At 38.8% G+C, this 24,983-nt stretch overlaps 1 long non-coding RNA gene across 1 annotated transcript; it reads left to right on the top strand.

Moving 5' to 3' along the window:
* The first annotated feature begins 1,412 nt into the window (after positions 1 to 1,412).
* LOC117027598 (uncharacterized) lies at positions 1,413 to 22,846 on the top strand. The gene is made up of 3 exons (XR_004423947.1): positions 1,413 to 1,489; positions 1,632 to 1,699; positions 22,543 to 22,846. It is a non-coding gene; the product is annotated as an uncharacterized LOC117027598 (long non-coding RNA).
* Positions 22,847 to 24,983: the final 2,137 nt, after the last annotated feature.

Raw genomic sequence — 24,983 nt, 5'->3', positions numbered from 1 at the left:
TAAGAAACTGCAGATCCAGGGCTGCTGTCTATGTCGATGTAGTTATCCCTTGAGTTAAATTCTGTGTCCCGAACATTTGAATGTTTAAGTTTTCTTGGACCTTCCACATTGAGTTGTCCAAGTGGGTTGTTTTAAACAATTTACAGATCCTCTTTTCTTAAGACTCTGCCCTACAGTCTGATTTTCATTAATATTTCCTTGTATCAACTCTCTTTCTCCTTGGCCCTTATTATTCTAAATATTTTGGTCATCTTTGAGTCATTATACACAGAATATCCTGCAAACTGTGATTATATACATAAGCAGGTGTCATTTTATACAATTGGGGAGCAACTCCACAGAATCCTCAGAGTGGAAATGCTTGAGAGCCTCTCCTGATCTGCTCGTAAAAGCAGAAGGATCTAGTCCCCTTCAAGATTCCTGTTATAGCCCACACTCCTCACATTAAGTGTCTTTGCTGGAGCTGTGTAACATGGGTGCCACTTCCAATGACTGCCACATCACACCTGACACATATGCTTCACATAATTTAGGGTGGGAGTGCCACACAGAACCCTCTCCCAAGTTCTGGTAAATCACAGAAGCTTTCTAACTTCGAGTGGTTCAACACTTTCTTTATGTCATTGGCAATGGGAGGACATCAGTCAATTTGCTGTCAAAATATAATTCTGTAATTCACAGTACACAGCTTGAACAGAACTCTATGGCTAAGCACACATCCAGCCTTCTGGTCTGGAGAAGTCCTGCAGGAAATTATGGTAGAGCATCTGAATGTTACTGTAAAATTCATGTCTCATTTCCTTCTCTTTTTACCTCAGGTGGAATAGCTGGTATCGTTGTTCACAAATGTTCACTCTCTCCACTTCTTCCATCAGAAGACTACAGTTCTCCCTCTTGAGCCCTGTGGCTTGTTTCATCTCATCATGGAGGGTGTATGTTTTCCCATCTTGATTTGGGGCTTGCCCATGTGTTTCACTTTGTCAAATGGATGCTATCAGATATAATTAGAGCGGAGGCATGAACTGCATTTGCCAGATTGGGCTTGCATGCTTGTGCTCTGACCTTTCATCGGGAGGAGAATATGCTTGGAGTAGCTATTTTGAAATGATGAGATACTCCTGGAACAATCTGGACCCAACCTGAAGATTAGACCCAGCTGAGGCCAGCCTGCATCAGATATACTCCAGACGGCATATAGGTGTGTGAGTGAGAAATATATGCTTAGTTTTGTATGCCACTGAGATTTTGGATCTGTTAATAGCTGAGACATCAGCCAGACCGCTCCTTTTAATTATCAGTAGGGCAGTATTGATTCTATTTGAAGTAGTCATTGGGCAACTAGGGTTGGGCTGGCACAATTGTTTAGTGTCCCTGACTTTATACTTTAACAGTTATGAGACACTTGGAGCCAGAGCAGGGGAAGAGTTTGCCTTCTCAGTCCCATCTTTGTATACTGACTATGATAGAGAAGTACAAGAAGATAGTCTTGGTGAGTCATGTTTGAAATCCAGAAGTAGGTGAAATCCTAGCTCTTGTATTGCCCATAGATTCTAAGATGGTTGGGGCAATCATTATAACTTTATAATATTCTATTATACTTTATAAATATTCTATTTTTTCCCTCTTTCCAGGACCATGGTGCATTTGAAAGTCCCCACTCTTCTTGAAGTTATCGTTGACCAGTTACTTGGATTGCACAGTAAGTTGTGAACATATCTAACATATGTTCTATATCACCTCTGGGTGGAAGTTCTGATTACTAGTGTTCAATTTACCTTCATATTCTCATTGTTATGATAACTGGCCGCTTTCCACGTGGTGGAGGATGGTGCTATGAAAGCCAAGCTCTGAGCTGGTGGATATGTATCATGAAATGGAAATACACAATTGCAGTTGTAACCCCAGTGAAAACACAATTTTGTAACTGCACCATAACCTAACCTACCCTGACTTTTACAATTCCTTATATTCAAGATGATTGAAATCCAGTAAAGGAGATTAGACAGTTTATTATCCAAAGCAACATGAGAACAACACCATATATATGGTCCAAAATAAATTTTATCTGCTGAAAAGAAGAAAATTGCTTCTGACCAAGGTGATCAGGAAAGACATGATCAAAGATGAATAACTTGAGAAGTCATTTGAGTATGATAATATCTGGATAGACAAATGGTGGTAGGGGGCATTTGAGAGAGATGAGATCGGAATAGAGCTGGAGAACTCCAAGGGAATTTTCAAAAATGCAGAGCAGACCGATGGGCCAGCCATCTGGCCCGTTAAAGCAAGGTCAATGCACATAGCTGAGGAGGCTTTCAGTGTACAATCTATGCTGTGGCCTTGGGTATGAGGACCAGCTGATAGGAAAGACCAGATTAGTAGACAAAGACAGGGTGTTGGAGCCTTGAATGTCTGATGAAGAAATTTGCCCTATGTTCTGTTGGCAATGAGAGTCATCAATTTTTTTTGTGTGTGTGTGTGTAGGGAAAGTGTCATATAAAAGCAATGTTTTAAGAATATAGTTCAAACATGTTCTACATGATGAACAAGGGAAAAAAAGGATTTCTAGAACTTTCTCTCCCCCTCCTTTTTTTTTTCTTCTTTTTTTTTGTCTTGAAGGTCCACTGTAATAATTGGAGAGTGAGATGGTGAGGGTCTGAAATAAGATTAAGGAGATGGAAATACAAAAATGAGTAGGCATTTCTAGAGGGAATTGAGTATCACGTGCTATATAGTGGACAAGCTGTACATTCTTAGGAAAATTACTCAACTACCCTGAGCCTCCTTATATACAAAATGGTGATAATACTAGTACACATTTCACAGACTTCTTGAGGGGAGAAAATGAGAAAACTTATTTATTCCAGCACGTGTTTAGCCCATATAGTAAGTCCCTAGTAACTAGAAGCTACTATTATTTAAAATAATGGTCATTTTGGTTTCTTCCAATAAGTATTATAGTATTTTTTATTAAGCATTCATTTTGCGCTTTCTATGTGATACTTCTTTGGAAGAGGAAAACAAACTTCCTCAAAATGTTAAGCTAGCAAAGTAAAAATTTTTTAAAAAGGCATTTTTCTGTTATTTCAATATCAGTCTTCCATTAGACCGGAAACACCAAGTAAGCATGACCATCAAGGGCAGCTCTCGGTGCAGCTGGTAATTCCCTTTAAGGCCCTGAGGGAGGTCGGGAAGAACACTGAATAGGAAAGCAAACAAGTTTAGGTCAGCACCCAACCTCCCTTTGGGGGGATTCACAGAACTGTTTTTGTTTGAATAAGCAAAGCTTTTGCAAAAATTTGGTTTGTTTCTCTCTGAATTCAAAGCTGTTTCTTTATCCTTCAGCTAATATTTTAAAAAGTAAAGCAAATCTTCAAAAAGGTAACCTGGCCCTTTAAACAAAAAGTGGAAACATTCATTTTTAAAAGTTAAAGAAATTCAGCAAAGGTAAAGACTTCCTTAACTGTATAAACTGAAAATTGGCGAGTGATGGGAATTTTGATGTGTCTCTTCTCTGCCAGGATCAATCCTGGCACATGTATTCACTTACTCAAAAACAGTGAGAATGTTCTTACTCCATTTTACAAAGGAGTAAAGAACAGCTCAGTACATTTAAAAGGCTACAATAAAAATATGCCTTCATTAATTCATTAAATGCTGGTTTCGGAGCATGTACTGTATGGCAGACATGGTTCAAAACACCTTGACCAAAGACATGGATGCTAATTTCCAGCAGCTCATGGTGTAGTAGGGGAAAATAAGTAAGTAAAGAAATAGTGTGATGAGGGCTTTGAGAGCCAGACTGCCAAGGAAGGCTCCTAGTCCTGCTGGGGAATGTGTTATAATTGCATCTACTCAGGTGAGAGGGCAGGACGCCAGGGGGAAGGTCTGTAGGTCCAGGTGGCTGGAGCACAGGATGAGAGCTGAGGAATCACCAAGGTCTCTGCATGAAGTATCTCGCCACATCACAGTGTCTAAACTTTGACTTGTTGGCTTTGTCAGAACCTGGCAAATCCTTAACCATCCTACCACTACCATCTTGATCCCAGGCTTTGTTATTTCTTACTGGGGTTGCTTGGTGTGGGGACAGAGCCCCAAAGGGCAGTTTCCAGGCTCTCGGCCTCACATAGAAAGGTGCTGGCTCAGGTAGTAAATGGCCATCGACTGTGATCAAATGGCCATCAGCTGTGGCTAGTTGGCCGTAAGCTGTAACCAGTGAGCCATTGGCCACAAATATAACTGCTGTAGTTATGCTAGCAAAAAAAGGGGGAGCTAGCAAGAAGATGGTGGCTGAGTCTGCAAGCGGCACAGTGAGGGTTGAGAATTGTGTGGCTCCTGGTTCCTGTGTCTCCAACCCAGCCGCCAGTGAGAGTATAGTGGTGTGACTCCCCTACCTATGGCTCCGTGGGTGTTCCTTTTTGGCCTCACCATGTCCTGCGTTCTTATGTGGGGAGTGGGACCAGAGACCCCGCCTGACACCCCGCACGACACATGGCTTAGTCGGCAGGATCCCTGCATGACACTTGGCTTCCCTGTTTCTGCCCCTGTGCCCTATATCTATTCTCACACTACCAGAGTGATCCTGTTAAAAGATAAGTCAGATCATGTCACTCTGCTTACAACTTCCAATGTTTTCCATTCATTTATAAAAATAAAACACCCAGTCTCTATAGCCTATATGGCTTTACTGAATGTGCTGTCTTCTTCCATCACTCACTTTCCACACCTTTAACTATCCGATCTCACCTCCCATTGTCCTTCTCCCTCCTTACTCTAGTATACAGAGTAAGTATACTTAGTATCCTTGCTGTTCCTAGAGCATGCTCTCACCCCAGGACCTTTGCCCTTGCTTTCTCTCTGCTTACAATGCTCTTCTCTCGGATCTCCTAAAAGGTGTTTACTTAAATGTCACCTTCTCAATGAGGCTTTCCCAGTCCTGATATATAATGTGGTAACCCATCTTTCTATCCATGTCAGAAATCTCTCATCTCTTTCACCATGTAACACACTTAGATTTTATTTTTTCATCTTCTTTATTTTCTATCTCCTTCTGCTAGCATGTAAGTTCTACAAGGGGAGGCATGTTTGTCTGTTTGCTCACTGCTGTATCTTCAGTGCTGACAACAGAACCTGGAATAGCATGGCACCCCACTAACTATTTCTTGAGTACATCTGGATGCATCTGGAACAGTTACACATGACTTCATAGATGAGCTTTCTAAGATGAGTACAAGGCAAAGAGGAAGCATTGGGCTTCTTGGTGTCACTGTGTGTGGAGGGTTTGTCTAAAAGATAACCACAAATACATAGCAATACCAAAGGATATAACCTAAGGGACATACCAGGCAAAACCTAGTCAGCTCAGGTTGATTAGTGTTACTCTGAAAGTGAGAAATAGGAGTAAAATACTAATATCATAATAGGAGGTTTTAAGTGCGAGGCTCATGCTAGGTTCTTTATTTCTGGTAGTTTCGTTGCTGTCTTTTTGTAATAGAAAGCAAGATTCATTTGAGCTGTTCATAAAGCCTATCAATAAACCCCCATGACTCTTTCCAGCGAGGCTCTGATGCTTAATTTTTGATTACTTATCTAGCTAGAACTCTTCTTTGTAATTTACCCAAAGTGGCTTAGGCAAAAGAACAACTTATTGGCTCATTTTACTCAAAAATTTGTGGTAAGAATAGACTTAACCATAGTCTGATGCAGGAGTGCAAATGATGCCATCAGAACTCAGATTTCCCCCACCCCACAGCTTCGTCTTCCTCCTGCACCATGACCTGGGTCTGGGGAAAATGTAACATAGTGATTGGCTACCTCACGAGTCAACACTCAAATCATGGGAACTGATGATGAGTTATATTGCCACATAAAAATCAGTGTCTGTATCCGAATCAGGTCACTGGGATGCACCAAGGGCAAACCACATGCTTTCCTGTTTTCTTCTGGAATATTCTGTAGATTATTTTTCATAGGTATCTCAGCAACCAGTTCTTAGATTTTATATGAAAAATAATAAAATGATAGCACCTAGATAACACATTTTATCTATTTTACACTGTTTTGCCATATTTTAAGAATATTAGCAAAACATAAACTTCAGAAATTACCAGATTAGTTATTACTTCATAGTAATTTAAATTGAGGTTTTTCTTAATAAAAAATTTTCTGATGATAAAGATAACAATTATAATAGATAACACTTATATAGGTCTTACTTTTTTAAAGCTACACACATACACACAAATATGTATTTATTTAAAAAATTTAGTTCTCACAACAGCTCTATAATAAGTGTAGTTTTTTTCTTTTTTTCCTCATTTCACTTCCACTAGGGAAGTGTTTACAGATCTTTTTCTTTCTTGATAAAGGGATAAATCTCTTCAAGGAAATTAAGAATTGTAGAGAAATCATAGAATACATCAGAGGGTCTTAACTACTACATCTACTCTCAGGGTCACCTCAGCTGTATAAACTCACATCTCCTGTGTGTATCTACCCATGTACTCTTGGTGATTCCACAGAAGTGCTCTGACATCTTGCAGTTTGTAGACAAACACTTGGGGGAAAAGTAGGTCCCTGTATGATTTCATCTTCCATTCATAAAAATATTGAGGCTGATGCTTTCTAGGCAAGTGAATTTTTCTTTGGGGATGTGAACGGAAACTGTTGGTGAAGTATAAAGTAGCAAAATAACAAAAAGCCCAAACACTGTAAGAAATTCAACTGGCAACACTTCTTTTTTTGTATTGGGGAGTGTATTTTCTTATTCCCTGATATGTCAGCACATCGTTCCATGATATAGAAATTAAGAAAAGAAGTTAAGGTTTTAGGAATAATCCCAGACTTTAAAAATCAGTAAGTGAGATAATTCTATCAGCCTCACTGGCTGTCTTTACCAGGAGCCAATTCAGCGACTTCTGGTATTCACACAAAGGGGACATATTTTGCATAACTTGACTTCCAAGCAGTGATTATCCATTGCAGGCTGTTTGTTTTACCAAGTGGTCCTGCTGATTAGAGGCTCTGAGTGAAATCTGTGGTGGTTGATAACCTAGCTACCTTGGCTTTCTGTTACATTAAACCCCTTTGGTCTGCTTTAAGTGGCCAGCACTAATGCCTGTAGATTTCCTTTACCTTCAGAAGCTGTATTTCTTTGCCAAGAATTTGCTTCTTGCAGGTCAAGAAGTATGATATGTCTTGGCAATGTTAATATCACAATGCAACTTTTGAGATTACAGATTCTCATTATAATATCATGTGTTCCTTGATTTTGTGGTTGAATTTTTGAATAATTTAGTGAGTATTTAATGAATGTTATTCATCGTCATCATCTTCGCACAACTGATATAGCATTCTTCAAATTCTATTTCAAGGCATAATAGTCCCATTTAGTGTCCCATGTTGGACAGCAGGGTGGAGTAGAAAAAAATGCCAGGGTAGAACATGTTTGAGAAACATTTGTAGGTTCAAAATTTATATTAGCATATCAAAGCCTTGAAGCATCTTCCAGCATCCCCAAAAGTTACAGTTCATTCATGAACCCCTCTTCTCTCCCCCACCCCCCGTACGACAACCTGTATCATTTCTTAGAACTTAATTCCCATGGAGTACACATTGTATAATGCTAATTTCACAAATGCTTACTTGAGCCGTGCACAAGTCCTGTTTGCAGAATGATCATCTCTATATCATTGCAAGGTACTGGGGATTCTGTGTTTATATAAAATAAAATAAAATAAAATAAAATAAAAATCTAAGTCTTTGATCTTATTTTCCTTGCTCTGAGTCATGGGTTGGAAACGTTTTTTTTCTAAAGGGCAAAATAAATAATTTGGCTTTGCAAAGCATATGGTCTCTGTCACAATTCTGCCCTTATAGCACAAAAACAATTCTAGACAGTGTGGAACAATACATTATATGATTGAAATTTGAGTTTCATATAATTTTCAGGTATCAAGAAATATTCTTCTTCTTTTGATTTTTCCATTCATTAAAAAATATCAAAATCACTTTTAGCTCACTGGCTGTGTAGAGAGTCAGCACGTTGGATTTGGCCCATAGACCACAGTTCACTTACACCTGTTCTAAAGCAAAATTGGTAAAGCAGATGATGTCCATGCCTCTTTCCATACCAGCCAGATGGGTCTTCTGTATTAACATTTTCTTACTTTTCTTTTGTGCTGTTTTGAAAATTCTACAGAAGACAAATCTAGTACATCTAGTCATACCTTAATACTCAGTTTAAGTTGTACCAGCTCAATTAAATTTTCCTTTACAGTTTATTTCATTCTGATGTCTTTCTATCCTGAACCCTTTAGAACAATGGATGTCTGCACCACATGGGTCAGACTTCCCCTCTGATTCTTTGTAATGCTTTTTCCTTTGCTACATACATTTTAAAGAATAAAGGTTCTGTAGCCCTTAGATTATTTTAAAGCCCTTTTAGTGCAGAAGTTTATGCTATGTTACTTTAACCAAACTAGCACATAGTTGTGTATCTATTGAGCAATCAATGAAGTGTATGTTATAGGAAAACAGACATTGCATAAATCATACACCAATGGGTGGGTATTGTACCTGTATATTTAGAATTAACACTCAATTTTCTGCAAATTTAATGGTAGCAAATTGAAATTTAAGAGGAGCAGTAGTAATAATGAAATTGATAATGACATTATTGTTATGTTTGGGCTAGTATGATTTATTCTGATGTACAGCTACTGAAGAGAGTAACTGGCTTTTCTTTTCATTCATTCATTCATTCGTAAATGCTTATGGAGTTCCTATACTGCAGGTTCCAACATTGCAGCAGATCTGAAAGTCATTCTCATTACTAAAACATGACATCAACTCTGGATCTAGTTTCTGCTGAGTCTGCATCTGAAACACCTCTCATCAGTCTTCTCCTCTCCTGATGATCACTTCACTCAGTGATTGGTCTTTCCAGCTCTAGTCTTTCCGCTTCTTCTATCTTATACAGGCATGCCTTATTTTATTGCACTGTATTGTGCTTCACAAATGTTGCTCTTTGTTTTTTTTTTTTTTTAAATTGAAGGCGAGTCCCTCCACCAGCAAAAAGATTACAACACATGTTTTATCTCAACACTCACTTGATTGTGGTGGTCTGGAATGGAACCTACAGTATCTTTGAGGTATTTCTGTACATGGTTGTCAGAATGATATTTACATAAAATAAGGCTTATCACGAAGATATTGTTAGTTTCCTAGTTATAAGCGTTTAATGATCCCCATATCCTGTAGCATGTGCAGATTTCTCAGGATGTATAAAGCCTCCCATGAAAAAGCCCCAGCCTCCCTCTCCAATCTCATCTCGTGTGAGTTTGCTAGAGCTGATATAACAAAATACCACAGAGTGGTGATGTAAGCAATAGAAATTCATTTCCTCACAGTTCTGGAGGCTGGAAGTCCCAGGTCAAGGAGTCATCAGGGTTGGTTTCTCCTGAGGCTTCTTTCTTTGGCTTGCAGACAGCGTCTTCTCCCTGTGTCCTCACAGGGCCTTTGTTCTGTGTGCGTACATCTCTGTGTCCAATGTCTCTCTGAGTGCCCTCATCTCCTCTTCTGATGACACCGGTCAGCTTGGAATAGGGCCCACTCTAACAGCCTCATTTTACCTTAATCGCCTCTTTTAAAACCCTATCTCCAAATACAGCCACATTCTGAGGTAGTGAGGGTTAAGACTTCAATATATGATTTTGGGCCATCAGGGGGATGTAATTCAACCCATAACACATCTCTTACTTTCTTTTTCTTCCTTGACAAACATCTTCCATCCATACCTGGTATTTCCTGTATTGCGTGAAAGAGGTCCACACCTCAAGCTTTGTCCATTGTTTCCTTTGTATGAGAGATCTTTCTCCTATCCTGGGCTTTTTTTTTGGTCTAATGAACACTGATGATGATATATCAAGATTTAGTTTAGACCTACTCCTTTCATGATTGTCTTTTCTGACCTCCTAATGTCTGCAGAGACTTTCAGTTATAGCGCCTGTGACACATATTGTGCTAATGTGAGTGTGTCTGTGACCTGAACCTAAGCTGTCAACCACAACCCATGTTTCATTACTGCCCAATGAAGGTTTGTTGAATGAACGACTTATAAAATCTTGCCGACCCTCTTTAATTTTCATTGGTTGGATAAATCATTAGTTAATCGGGCAGCAGACATGCTACAGTCCCTGGATTACAAGAGCAATATTTGTGAAGGTATCTATACTACCATAATAAGCTGAAGAAATATAAAGTGCAGGCAAGAATATTTTCAAAGGCATTATACGTAGTGTATAAAAGGGAACTTTTACTTTTAATATTCTTCTCCTAGTTTTATTTACAAAAATAGTGCTTTGAGTAGAAGTTTGCTTAAAAATTTTCTGGGGTCTCTTTTTCTTCTTTTGTTTCCCTCACAAACAAAAAGAGCTAACTTTTCCCTAAAAAAGTTTTATCCTGATAATTTACTCACTGAGATTATAGATAATTGTTCTTATTTTATATTAGAGCTTTACTTACCAAAAAGCCTTATAAATAGAAATTGATTTGAGGAAAACATATGTTGAAATCTAAAACTTTCAGCACAAAAATGTACCCGTTTTCTAGTAAAAACATAGCAACGTTTTTTAAAAGCTCATTGGCGACGGGAATTGAAAGATTCTTATGAAATTCTCATATATTTAGCAATGTTAAAAATATTAGGAAAAATTGTGGGTCATTATCAACTATAGTTTATAGCAAACTCTAAACAGGGATGATGAACTAATGTATCTCAAAGGAAGGAAAGCTCTTACCTACTGGTATGACTATATCCAGGTAGGTAAGTTATCTATGTTTCTTTAGAAGATTCTCGAAGCATATCATTAAAAATGGCAATGTTATACATATACCTGACAGTTTTGTCCCTTGGTTAGATTTTCATTAATTAATAAATCCATCAATTTATTCCCTAAATCATTCAACCCACTTTTCCTGAGAGTTTGCTCTGTACTGGGTACTCTGTGATATTAACTATGAGGTGACTTATTGGATTCAGTTTTTTACTCATTAATTTTCATGATAAGAGTTTGCAAGAAAACTCATAACACATCTGGTGAGAGCCTTTCCACTTGAAAAATATGCCAGACATTTAACCTGACTGAAAATGTATTACCAAAGTGATTGGCTTCCGGCATAAAGCAAGAGCTATGTATAAACACATCATAAAATGAGATAAAACAAGAGCAGAGAGCCCAGAAGGATAAAGTTGTCTTTTAGATAGTCATGGTGAAGATCCAAGCCGTATCCAAAAGGGCCAAAAGATAAAGCAAACTGAACCAGATTTCAAGTCAACAGATATTTATTGAATTCCAGTTCTGAATCAGGTGCTGCGATAGTTGTTTTGGGGATACAAATATGAAGGAAACATCATTTCTGCCCTCGAGGAATTAATAAGGGGAGACAGAGATGTACAGAACTGCCACACAAGGCAGATGCATTAAGTGTTTGAACAGATACAATAAAAGTACTTAGGGGGTCAGCGGAGAAAGTTGTTCATTTTACCACAAAAATCAGGAAAGGCTTTTGTCGTGCAGAGACTCATGCAGGGTCTCTGTCCCGCTCCCCACATAAGAACACAGGACATGGTGAAGCCAAAAAGGAACACCCACGTAGCCATAGGTAGGGGAGTCATACATCTATATTCTCGCTGGCGGCTGGGTTGGAGAGACAGGAAGCAGGAGCCACACTGTCTGCAACCCGCTATCCTAACTGCAATCCGCGCTTGCAGGCTCAGCCACCATCTCCTTGCTAGCCCCCATTTGCTGCTAGCGTAGCCATGGCAGTTATATTCGTGGCCAATGGCTCACTGGTTACAGCTGACGGCCAACTAGCCACAGCTGATGGCCATTTGATCACAGTCGATGGCCATTTACTACCTGAGCCAGCACCTTTCCACGTGAGGCCAAGAGCCTGGAAACTGCACTCCTGGCTCTGTCCCCACACTCCACCCCTACAGGGTCTTGCCTCACAATCTACGTGACAAGCGTCTTCTGCAAGGGGCCCTATGCAAGGAACCTGGAGGTGAATGCAATATCCTGGACATAGCCAGGCTCTCTGGGCACAGCCAGGGTTTCTCAGGGCACCACCAGGCCTTCTGGGCACAGCCAGACTTCCTGGGCTTCTTAGGGTACCACCAGTCTCCCCGGGCACAGCCAGGGTTTCTCAGGGCACTGCCACTCTCTCTGGGCACAGCCAGACTTCCTGGACTCAGCCAGGGCTCTCAGGGCACTGCCACTCTCTCTGGGCACAGCCAGACTTCCTGGACACAGCCAGGGCCTCTCAGGGCACTGCCACTGTCTCTCCGGGCACAGCCAGTCTTCCTGAACACAGCCAGGGCCTCTCAGGGCATTGCCACTCTCTCTCCGGGCACAGCCAGACTTCCTGGACACAACCAGGGCTCTCAGGGCACTGCCACTCTCTCTGGGCTTCTCAGGGTACCGTGCTGGAACAACAGCGACTCATAGTCAAGGTGCTTACATATTCTCGATGGCAGCTGGTCAAGACACAGAGCAAACATCTGCCAGTTCCACTACATGGTGGTACATTCCCAAGCAAGCAGTCAAGCTGTCCGTTAAATTAGAGATGGAGCCCAGTCCCCATAGTCCATAGTCATTCGCCAGGGCTGTGCGTTAGCCTTACAACATGTGCCCTCACTGCAGGGCGAGGGATCCAAGTCCTCCCCAACCTGGGGGTGAGGACCTCAGCAAGCACTTCCCAGCCCACACGGCCGCAACGACCTTTGTTTTCTCCTGCCTGTGCTGGTCAGAGAACCATCCATGTCTTCCCACCCATCCACGGGGGCCCAGCTCTGCGGCACTGCTCCTCCTGGTCTTCCTGCATAGCCACGGCAGTTATATTCATGGCCAACTAGCCACAACTGATGGCCATTTGATCACAGTTGATGGCCATTTACTACCTGAGCCAGCACCTTTCCACGTGAGGCTGAGAGCCTGGAGACTGCACTCCTGGCTCTGTCCCCACAGCTTTATGCAAAGGGTGGGACTTGAACCATTTCTGTAAGGTTAGATAAGCTTTTGAGAGGCAGTGAGTAGGGGGAAGAGCAAAGTAAACAACAAATAGGAAAAGTCACGAAGAGGACAATTCAGAGTGGGATCAGGAGTGGGAGATGTTTGAGTGGTCTCTGTGAGGCTGGTTCTGAAGTCTGAGCCCACAGGGCAGAAGGCAGGCAAGATGGGTGTGCAGTGGGGGGATGCTCAGACAAACTGGAACTCTTAAGGCTCAGGTGTGTCCCACTAGGACCCAGTGGAACCCACCTGCCTCTCTCACCACCTTTCAGCCTCTAACTTTGGTGATAGGAGGGACCAGCAGGAGGCTCTGCGACCACTCTTCATGGAGTTAAATATGTACCAGCCCCTGGTGTGAGACAAGATGGAGGAGGAGAACTGAAAGGCGGTAAGGAGCTGCACATGGTTGCTTCCCCAGCCAACCAGCTGAGCCACGTTGCAGCAACAAGATGTGTGATCTGCAACAACAGTTGGTGCCCCCGCTGACCATCATAGCATCCAAGAAACATGGCTGCTGCTTCACATTTCCATTTCAAATCTCATGCAAATGTCTCCTATGCTCTGCCCCCAACTCAGAACTCAGCAGAAAAGGGAATCCTGAGAAACGGAATTCCAGCTTAACTTTCATACAGTAGTCCCTCTGTCTCTGCAAATTTGTTTTCTGAAGTTTCAGTTACCTGTGGTCAACGGTGGTCCAAAAATATTCTAGAAATAAACAGTTCGTTAGTTTTAAATTTTGCACTCTTCCGAGTAGCTTGATGAAATCTCAGGCCATCCTACTCCACCCCACCCGGGACATGGATCATCCCTTTGTCCAGCTTATCCAAGCTCAACATGCTCCCTACCTTAGTCACTTATTAGCCATCTCAGTGATCACATGGACTGTTGCATTATCACAGTGTTTATGTTCAAATAAACCTTATTTTACTTAATAATGTCATATTCACATAACTTTTATTATAGTATATTGTTACAATTATTCTGTTTTATTATTAGTTATTGTTGTTAATCTCTTAGTATGCCTAATTTATAAATTGAATTTTATCGTAAGTATGTATGTATAGGAAAAAAAGTAATATATATAGAATTTGGTACTATCCGAAATTTCAGGCATCCACGTAGAGGTCTTGGAACATATCCCCGTGTATAGCGTGGGACTACTGTATTGCAAATCTACCCCGCAGAGCAAAAAATATCACACAATATTACATTGTACTTGTTTATGTGTTACAAATATTTTATCTTGTTAGAGACCACATAGTCTTCTTAGAACATAACAGGAAATGGATCACCTACCAGACCTAACTGGTAGTCGACACTGTTTAGGAAAGAACTTACTCATTTGGTATAGATCAATCAGCTTATTAATTATTCAACTGTTTCTGCGCCAAAGCACTGGAGATTAAAACAAGGCAGAAAATGGAACGAGAGTAAAAGAGAGAGTTGTATCATGTTGCTTCTTTTTTATATTAATGTAGAGAGTAGGGGTTAATTTTTAACATTAAAAAATAGAGAGATCCATTCTTCATTTTTGCTTAACAACTTACAAATTCTAGATATGCCGGAGCTCTTACATACAGATACAGAACTGTACAGTCTTGAGACCCTAAAATAATATGTTGAAACAAATAGGACAGGTAATAAGTAAAACGATTAATTTTGGGTGGTGAAAATACTCTTAAAACTCTTTGTTTCCTCTTCCTAGAAATACATATGCATCTGGGTAGTGTCATGCATTGGAAGACACTGAAGTATAGGTGAGAAGATGCTTTGCTTACGACAGTAGAAACAACTCAAGTAGGAAGTTTTATGTCAACAAACAAAGCAGAGTTATTTTTTAAGGAACACAAATTAAGTGCAACTTATTTGTACTTTATTCTTGAATTATGTTGCTTACAAAGAAAAAGGCTCGGAAGGACAAATACAATATCATCAAAACTAGAACTAGAATTAAACTACACTAAGAGAAAATAGTGTCTATTCTTAATTCATCTTCTCAATCAGGTCACCAGTTTTATGCATCTTAGCAGCCAACATTTTGTCTCCAGAAACAAAAATTCTTTCAGGTAGCTCTAAAACTCAGAGACAATGCAATAAAGAGGTAATTTGGAAGGCTATCCTAATGTGACCACTCAAAAGAAGGGATTGAGTCAGTACTTTAGGGTCAAAGAGGAAATTGGAAAGAGGAGGACAGTGTGTAGAAAAGAAGTGATGAATTCAAAGTTGGTTTTATTACTATTCCTATTTGAAGCAAGAAGTAAATCCAGTAGTTCTAGAACAAGTATCATAATTCTGTGCTATTGTTTTATATCTATGTTAGAATTCAGTTGTGCTGACTATTTCTAGGAGCCCAGCAAAAGAGTACAAGCATTTGTTTCTACATCTTGGAGTCCTCTGCACTAGTCCTGTGATAGGCTAAAATAACTACTAATGCCTTAAATTCGAACAGCACCTTAAGAAGTGATTTCACATAAAAGTACATTTTTTTGATATAACTGTTATATGTCATACCTTCCATTTTATGGACAATGTGAGTTTTTTGATGTGTAAGATGAGCTGAAATAGGAAAAGTGACAGAAAATTTACAGGCCTATGGAATAATATTCCACAACAGGGTATTCTTTATAATTATCCTGGCTGAATAGCACCATCCAAAGTTCTTAAATCATCAACAATGCCATTTTTACTGTAGAGGATAAGAGTTATGATCCTTTGACTCTTTAAATTTTCTTCCATGGCAAAAGTGATCTACCTCTCCAGCCAACCTGTCTTGATGATCCATAACGGCACTACCCTGGTGCCAGTGTGGAGGTGATAGAGGACTCCTAAAAGACTCTGGGTACGAGGAAAGTGCTGCTTACAATGTAACCGGAATCGTGTGAGATTTAAACGTGGAAAGATGCTAGTTAATTCAGCTGAACTTACTTTTACATTGTTAGCATTGCTATTTTGTTTTATGTAACTTATGACTAAGGTTTGTAAAAGTCTTTGAACATGATATTAGTTTCTTTATAGCATGACTTACCTTTTAGTATTGCATTCATGTCAATAGGGCAATGTCCTAATCTATTTCCATTGAGAACCTTAAACAGACACTAAGGTAACAGTTGTCCAGCAGTGACAAGAGTTGTTGACCTCTCCTTCCTGATCTATTCAACCACAAAATCCAGTCATTTCTTATTTTTCCAATCAGTATGTCTTGCCTATAGCTGGTACTCAGTCACAACAGTCCAAAGTGTGACCATATTAGCAACATTATTTTAATCAAATCCCTCTCAACTACCTACTAGATTTCCCATCCTGAGTTCTCTATGGGTCTACCAAACTTAGGATGACCAGAGAGGAGCCGTTATCTTCTCCTTCAAAGCTGTACTTTCTTTTTAAAACTATTCCTTCTATTTATTAATGGTGTCACCACCCACTAAATCTTCCAAGGTAGGAACTTAGCAGTCATTCTTACCTCTATACCTTATCGATCATTCTGTCTTATCAAATCCTAAATGTGTTGCAAATCCAGCTTCTCCAATTTATTCCTAGTCCAGGTCTTAGAATTCTTTGCTAGTCAAGGTCATTTTTATGTATTGCCTGGATCATTACTGCATTTTTCTAACTCGTTTCTTTTTCAATGCACTCTCACTATTTTGGCTCTATGATTATCAATTACCTTTCTTTAATTTTAGTGGGATATTTTTGGGGGAATGCATGTTGCTTAAAACAATTCTCTGCTTATCTATTTAAATTAGGATGGCTTATGAACTGTTTAGCAGAGGAAAAATGGCACTTTACCAATTAGCCCACGAAGCAGCTTCAGAAAGATGGAGCAATGATTATGGGGATAATGTGTTTTTGTATGAGGGGGAAGGGAATTTAGGTGTCCGTAAAGGAAGAAGGCTGCTAATGATGCTTATTAATAATGTGAAACAATATATCTAAACTGAGGTTGAAATCTAGGAGAAACTAGGTGTGCCTTAATGGGTGACGTTACCTAGGTAGCGAGCCTCAGTATCAGTCGTCTCTCAGTATCACTGGGATTGGTTTTAGGAACTCCCACAGATACTAAAATCCCCCAATGATCAAGTCTCTTAGTCCTGTGTATCCATGGGTTCTGTATCCACGGTTTCAACAGAATCAAGAAAGAGAAAATTGTAGAGTGGAGAGTTGTATGTAGCAGAATACTTTTGAGTGGCATTCATGTACCTTCTTTTCCAGTCACTCTCATACATACATTCTTTGACTTAGCCACACAAGTTCTTAATGTGACTTACTCACGTTGTGTACGCACAGTAGATCACACAGTATAGAAAACCCTAGGACTAAGAAGATGAAGTTCTATTGTTTACTAAGGTATTTTGAAGTATAAAAGTTTAATACTGTTATAATTCCTATTGTTTGTAACATTGATTAATATGAAATTACTCTCCTTACTAAATTTAATGTTTGTCTTATTAACAAAACAAATAATTATTAATTTATTAACTTATTTACTTAACAAATATTTCCTGAATTCTGTTTACATTCCAGATGCTGTTATAGTTGCTGAGAACAGGGGTCTATAAACAAGACACATTGTCACTGCTCTCAAGGAGCTTACAGGGATGTAATTATTATTACAAATAATACTGAAGTCAGTATTATTTACCCTGGGAGTTTTGGGGGGGTAGGAGAAAGGGAGTCACACTGTAGAGCCTTGTATATGATAGTTTCTTGTGATGTTTTACTTTTGAAATGTTTCTTGCAAAAAGTAAAATATCAGATTTTGTTTTCAATGATTTTTTAAAGTATTTGCCTTATGAAGGGGGAATTTAGACCTTTTATTTTTCTATTAAGCCTGGTCTACATTTGTCATCCTGATTTATACATTTATACTTTTATTTTAATGCTTAATTTCTCATTTTTTATTTTTCACAACAGTTTGAAAGGTAGCCACTCTCTTTTTCATTCTACTTGTTGCTGTTTTAATCTTTTCCAAAAGAATTTCTAAATTTTATTCATGTTCAAGATAATGAGCAATGTAGCAGATTTTAAGTCCCCTTTTAAGAAGATGAAGAATCAGTGCTTTATTTTTCTTTTCCCCTTAATTTAGGTCTTATCAATATATCCTAAAACTTGGGGTGTGTGTGTGTGTGTGTGTGTGTGTGTGTGTGTTTGTGTGTGTGAAACATAGTCTTAAATGCTGTGGTTTAAAAGACCAAGATAGGCATTCAGTCCTTAGACAACTACATCATCCAGTTCCTCCTTGTCGCCCTCGAAATGCTCTTTTTTTCTCTTAAACGGCAAAGAACATGTTATCTTATCAAATTGTGACTTTGATAAATATACTTTTTTATAAGCATTTTAAATAGGGTAAGGACGTTTGTATTTTCTTCTGATTAAAAATCAAATGTGTGCAGGCCATGTACACATATATGTATGTATTTATTTATCTTTATTTAAAACTGCTATGTTGTGGATTGTCACCAACAGAGAATAATTATGGCCATTATTACCTGCAATAGTCACTTAAATGGGAGTGAGCCCATAGTGGCTTAATATGAAATAACTTATAATATGGGTCTCAAGACACCAATGGTACAAAGGGAATCATACCATCAGGAATTAGAAATTCAAAATCCAAGTCAAAGCTAAGGTGTGCCTAGAGGGTCCACACAGGTTTAAAAGACCAAAGCAGCTGTTCAGTGTTAGGGCGATTTAGGGCATCAAATGACTTCTTTGTCTTTCCAGAAACTTTAACATTGGCAAATGGAATATATAGCAGCTATCACCCTGGAGTATTTTAAAGACTGGCGCTTCCTCAGAGATCATCTTGCCTGAGCACTTCCTTGTGCATATAAAGAAATGGAGGTCCAGGATGGCTGAGCTCATTAACAGGAGAAGCTGGACCAGAGACCGCGTGTCTCATAACAGATTCAGGCTCCTTTCCCCTCCTCCAATTGCCTCTCATCTTAGTTGTTAAGTTTGTGATTAAATAGCAAACATTAGAGATTTCACTTATAATTAGACCAGTCAATGTGGATTAACCAATGAAAGGTAGCCACTCTCTGACTTTTTTCCGCTAATAAACCAGTCATAAATTTAACCTTCTCTCCTAACATTAGTAATCAAAATGTTTTGACTTCATTGAAAGTATGTGCAATTTCCAAGAGGAGCCCACAATCCTCTTGCATCCTAAGTTGTCCATAATATTTGAGCAATCTGTTTATTCATTTAAACAAATACATGCCAGTTGTGATCTCAACAACTTTTGTCTGCAATTTGGTTTTGATTTGATACATTGGGGGCATTATGTTTTCAGCACTACATTTCATTTCCCTTCTATGGAGTAATAATACTACACATTAACATTAAACCTCAAAAACACTCATGGAAAGGCATTTTAACCTACATTAGCAGCATCTTTAGATAGCCATAAAGCTTTTGTTCTCCCCCCATAAGATACATAATTAAACCTTTCAAATGGCTAAAGCATAACAGTGCTACTACTAAAACAAATGGATACATATAATGATCGGGTCTTTTCTGAATATATATAAGGCTTGTTATCTGATAAAGTGTCCCTTCCCAAAACAAACTAGGGAAAAATCTTAGTATACCTTTATCATATGTAATTCCTCTTAAAAATCTTTGTTCTTTTAAAGCATTCTTCATCACTGGCTCTTAGCCAGTGATCACTGTGTTTGAAGAAAAACACAGATGCCAAGATGATTTTTCTGTTTTTGTGGGGAATGTCTAGATTAACTGTTACACATCATAAGAATAATTAACTGGTGTCCTTCAGTAGAAGGCAATCTAATGAGTAGAATTTTGTGAAACTTGTTTGGTATATAATGGATTCAATTACACTTATTCAATTGTTCAGAAATCCACCTGTGGTGCTAGAAATTAACAAGGATGAGGTAGCTCTGACTTGGGGAACCCCCATCAAAAAGTGCAGGCCAGCTGTCAGGAAGGGAGCCAGCGCGGTAGGTGCCACAGTCGATCATGGGGGAAATCCACGTCATAGGAGTAAAACTCGGAAGGGAGAGTGGACACCCTAAAGAGCTACCAGCAGAGAAATGAATCCCAGAAACTATCCCCTCTAGCCCCCACTTTTTTCCTTAAGAAACAAAAGCTTTAATGAGCTACAAGAAAGTAAATCTCATGAGCCCTTGGAGTTTTCTAAATAAGGAGCCCAGTCTTCCAGTGGGAGCAAGGCCAGACAACAGCTTCCGGTTGAGAGGTGCCACAGCAATCATGTTTTCATGCACAGTGAGCTCCTCCAGACTCCTGGAGCTGCCAGTTTTTCAGAGTGGAGACCAGCAGACACCACTTAAAAACTTATCTCCTTCATACTGCTGGAAATGTGATGAGGCTTATTTGGATTTCCAAGCAAATGTGCCACAGAAGAGTAAAAGTGGCTAATCAGCCATTTACCTTAATGTGAATGAATTAATTGCTTTCCTGATAATACGTAACTGAGGAAGGAATGGGAGCTTTCTGGAGGAGCAGATGAGACAGAGTGAGGCAAAGAGGCAGAGAACAGTGTAAGAGTACTCCCACCTACGTCCTTCTAAGGTGTCAGCGGGGGAACCAGAAAAAGCGAATGGAGGACAACAGGAGAAGAGCTAGGAAATGGAGGAAGGAGGGACCTACACTAACGACCTGACCATAACCCGAGGGCCTCCAAGATTCTCTCAGTCTACAACAAGTCTTCTTACCCCATCCACGTGAGGCTACAATAAACTGTTGCTTGGTTCTCTACTCTATCTTCCCCATTCACTCATTTTCTCTATTGTTGTGGTGATAATGCTCCAAACTGATAATGGGTGGAAAGGCTTCCTGACTTCAGCCATATATGAAATAAGCAGAAGAAACGTGTTGAGACATTTTAGGTCTCATGTTACTACAGACCTTTAATTCCATTCCCTGGAGGTCTACTGGTCCTGTCCTTCAGGTATTCAGTTATCAAGCGTAGGAATCAAATCAGTTTTCAATATTGAACCATTTCCCCCTTTTATCCATAAAGCATAAGCAGAAAGTCTGGCATAAAGGCATGTTTGGGACAAATGAAGCTGACTCCCCTTGGGGGGAGGTGTGGTAACCTGACGACAGGACCGAAAGACCTGTGACTGTTGCTTGAGCATTTGTTCCCCTGGCTCTCAGATTTTCCCATTTCCATAAAGGATGGATTAGATAATAGCAACAAGAATACCGATGCTGAATGACAGCCCTGTGGTCTTTTAGTCCTTATTGAAATAAGCAAGTTTCTCATCCCCCTCTATATAGAAAAGGAAACCAAGGCTCAAAGCAGTGCAGAGATTTAGCCAAGATTATACATTTGGTGAGAATCAGCAAGAGATCCGATTTTAGGCTTTTGCCATTAGAGCAGATCGTCTGCTAGGTTCATCTGACTCCCATTGTCTCACACTCTGATTTTATAATCTACGAGTACACGATACAAGTCATTCTTCAACAAAAACCAATGAGTAGTTGTAAGGAACTTACATAGATTAAAGATCAGTAATAGTGTAATACAATAAAATATTCTAATCGATATTAGTGAAAAATACAGATATCTATCGATTTATTTCATTATTTCTTGTAAGGTTAAGTTGCATAAATTTTGATGATTTATTTTTAATGTTGCTTTTTGATAATGCATTTTCAGTCAGAATAAAAGTGAACTCCCTCTTCAAAAACGGTATCAATTTCAAACACCCTTTCCCTTTGTTTTAATATAGACATGAGATGAATAAAATATGGTATTGAGCAAACTCTAATTTTATTTGATTCAAGTACATGAAACATTATTGGTAAGAACAAAGTCTCAACTGTTCTGTTAAGTTCTAAATCTTAAATATAAAATGTCCAATTATTCATGAGTCATTTTCTTTTCTCTTAACTTTTCAGTTACCCCCTTAGGGCACATCATAATATGCTGGGATTTAGAATTAGCATTATTTAAAAACCTTAGGAACCATGAATGATTTCTTATAGGTTATGTGATATACTTTCATCTTTAAGTTCCACATGAATCAAGTTAATCACAAAGTCAAATATATAAAATTAAGATTATGTTTTATTGTTTAGGCAATTACAAAGAACAGAGCATAAAAGGAAAAAGAGAGAGCCATTGAAAAAGGCACATTCTAACAACGTCCCAATTATGAATCCTTTGTCCTCTTGACACTGGCAGTTGGGGCTTCCTGATACGGTATTTGATGTTAAAATTGATGGGGAAATCCCACATTTTACTGCCAATACCTTGTTTTGCTTGGAGAGTTTCTCCTTTTAATGGTATGGCCGTACTATCTAATAAAAGTATGTCGGTCCTTTCCTATTGTTAGATTAATTCTTAGAAGAATATTGAATTTATGACTAATGCCAAGTGGTGTAGCATGCTGCTTTAAACAAAATGTCTTTATTCTTTTACAACTTGAATAATAACTAAGGCAATGAAATCTAATGAATAACTACCTTTGTGTTTTCTCTGAAGGTGTGTAAGGAGCACTGGCTTTTAGGAAATGTTCCTCTTTGGGGCACTCTGCGGACATGGGCAGTGGAACGAGCTGGAGTCCAGGAGCCAGGGATCTTGGGTCACCAGGACGACTCATGAATCTGAAAGGGGCCGTCTTCATGCTCATCATCTCCCTCCTCAGTTTTTCCCCATATACAGGATGAGGAGGAGAATAATAAGCAGTTGAAGAAGTTCTATCCAGTTCTAAACGCTGGGACTCATAGTAGATGGAGCATAGAAAGTAACTTTTAGCTTTTAATCCTACTCAAAAAAAAAAAAAGCACAACTGGGGAATAGAGAAATTGTAATGAATTTCTGCTTTTTAATAGATATGGAGTGATATTTTAAAATTACTAATTGCTCAGAATTGACGATTACTCATTACTGGGAATATCAGGTGGTATGTTTGCCTTTTGATGCAAAGGCGAGATCCTGTAGTGATTGAAGAGGAGCCCCTGCCAGCAGGGCTGCTGGTACCAGAAGCCCAGCCTCACCCTTGCTGGGAGGCTGTCCTCTAACCACATTCCCTAATGTTGTCACTAAGAACGTCTGCATTGATCACAGAAGGTTTCTTTGCTCTGTGGGGCATTAGTAGACTGAGGGTAGATGCAGCCCAATTCAAAATGAGTAAGAATTCAGGTGATTCTGGTTTCTGCATCCAAGAGCATCCGCTCTTCTTCTCCATTAGAATCTGATTTTACTTTAGTTGTTAAATAGTTTGGTAAATGGTTCTGTCTCAAATAGATGTCTTAGTCTCTCAGATTACCATTTGGGCAATGTCATTCTACGGTATCAGTAATAACATCACAATATGTCACCTAAACACAAGTATATAGATTCAAAAGCTGGTGTCTACCTGTTTACATATCTTCCCAGGATTTAAATTTCTTTCTCAACTCTGTGTTTTTATGCATTAACACTGCAAAACTACGTTCACAGCAGCAATGCAATTAGCGAGCTCTCTGAAAGCTACCTCCGTTTGTGGCTGCTAATGTATTTGCTATAGATTTTAGTGACAGAAATAGTGATATTAATGTCGTCAACATCCATGTCACTGCTTGCAGGCATCATGTAAACCAAAAGGTTACATTTTAAATTATGAAAGCCTGGGTTAAAAAAAAAAGTCCTTCATTTTTCTGACTTGTCACATTAGAGTTTAAGATTATGTTATAGGTGTTCAGAATTAATCAAAACATGTTAGATTAGGTAGAAATAAAATATAATGTGAAAAGTCTATATTGTTTGATTTAGAATATTTTAAATATTATGCTAAGTCTCAATAATAATATGAAATTCTGTTTTATGAATGGCCTCTACATTTTATGAATAGCCTAATAAATTTGTGTTTACCATTAGACATATCCTAATTAGGGCACATTTTTCTGCTTTAAAATTCTAAGTAATACAATACTATAAATTTTTTTTAAATTATGGTTTCTGAATTACTCTAAGCAGCATATACGCACACATATACTCATATGTGTATGCAGAAGTGTAGACATTTCTCATTTACTAGGTGTGTGACAATTTAATGTACCAACAATCTTATGGAGCTGGTATTATTATGTCCACTTTAACGATGAGAAAACTAAGATTAAGTAACTTTTCCCAAATCACACAATTAGAAATTGGAGGCGCTAGGGTGAAATGGAGGGTGATCAGTCTCTACCATCAATCCTCTCATGTACAATTCACATCTAGGCTCCTAACTGTATTAATAACTATGATTCTTAACTATTATTTCTATGGCTTTTGACACCAATTTTCTTCTTACAGGAGAACGGCATTGTTTTGTTTTGATGATAGGATTGAAAAGTAGTACAGACTGATCCTTCAGGTGGTATGTGTATAGGTGGTACGGGTGGCAATAATAACAATTTTCTGAGGACAATTGAAGGCTGAATCATCAAATCATCTTCTCTCTGTGTCCCTATCAATTGCTTTCCTTACATTAATTAATATCATGCTCTCAAAGCAAAGGGTGTGAGTGGCTTTTGGCTTTTTCCTTTTATCCCTCTGAAAACCATAAAGTATTAAAATAAATAATGAGCCATTGGTCTGTGAAACCTGTAGCTCTTTAAAAGACTAAAAATAGGACTTAAACATTTTATTAAATAGGAGAATTAAAAAGTCTGAACCAGAAGTCCTGCTATCCAGGGTTAGATTCCTGCTTGAGAAATTTATTGTTCATATGTTAGTTTAGTTAAATCCATTTCCCACTCATATTCTAAATATCTGGAGACTATATACCCTGCATTTGCAGGAACTTCTTTTCAAGGATACAAATTTTTAAAAATCTGTCCATCACTTAATAATTAACAAGGTTAGCTATTTATCCATTTTATGTGCTTGTTCACTTATGAAATATTTTTTCTAAGCACTTACTTCAGCCCAGGCATCATGCTAGAGGCTCAGGATAG

Source organism: Rhinolophus ferrumequinum, chromosome 9 (genome assembly GCF_004115265.2).
Source record: "Rhinolophus ferrumequinum isolate MPI-CBG mRhiFer1 chromosome 9, mRhiFer1_v1.p, whole genome shotgun sequence".
NCBI lineage: Eukaryota > Metazoa > Chordata > Mammalia > Chiroptera > Rhinolophidae > Rhinolophus > Rhinolophus ferrumequinum.
Note: the sequence above shows the minus strand (reverse complement) of the source record. Positions and strands in the feature narration are given on the sequence as shown.